Genomic DNA, 774 nt, shown 5'->3' with positions numbered 1-774 from the left:
ATTGGTCTGGAAAATAAGCTTGGTTCGCCATTTTTTTAAAAAATAACGTTCAAAAACAAAGAGAGAATAGAAAAAGATAATTCAGTGACAAAGAATATGGTAAAACACCATTGAGGATAGTAAATGATGGAGATTCTGAGATTTGAAATAGCAAACATACCTTTCAATGATGTCAGATATTAAGCTTGTCAAAAAACAAACAGTTCACGATCGAAAGTAATTGGTCGCATCCGAATCGTAAAAAAAAAAACAGTACACTTGACAATCGTGCCAAATTTTAAATCAATTATGTCGGCTAATTGTCCAAGTGTGACAAAAGTAAAACAGTTAAAAAGTTATTATATGTAAATATAGTCCAACCATGAAGTGCTTATGTGAGGTTGTCACAAGCGCAATAGTTCTTTGTCGGATGTCATTAATCATGCTAAATTTATCTCAAAAAAAAAAATATTCACACGCGAATTTCAAAAGTAAAATGGAATCCTAAAACCATTTGGTTGATAGATCATTTGTTTGGTTTTCAGCCGAATATAGGAAATAAAGAGATGTTATGATTATAATTTGCTTCTATTTTTTCAAATACTTTACGTATATACCACATCTATAGCTAAGGTTATCTCCTTCCATTTCTCAGTGGATGGTTTATACACCACCCTTGGTGGTTAATATGAATTTTATATTTCTCAAGTTTTTAACATATCTATATCACTCCAATAATGGATATTATTCCTCAGCCGATTTCATTCTTATGTCTCTCAGTAGAACATTTTCGTT

The sequence above is a fragment of the Ipomoea triloba genome, chromosome 16 (genome assembly GCF_003576645.1).
Source record: "Ipomoea triloba cultivar NCNSP0323 chromosome 16, ASM357664v1".
NCBI lineage: Eukaryota > Viridiplantae > Streptophyta > Magnoliopsida > Solanales > Convolvulaceae > Ipomoea > Ipomoea triloba.
The sequence above is the reverse complement of the archived record's forward strand: the minus strand, read 5'-3'. Positions refer to the sequence as shown.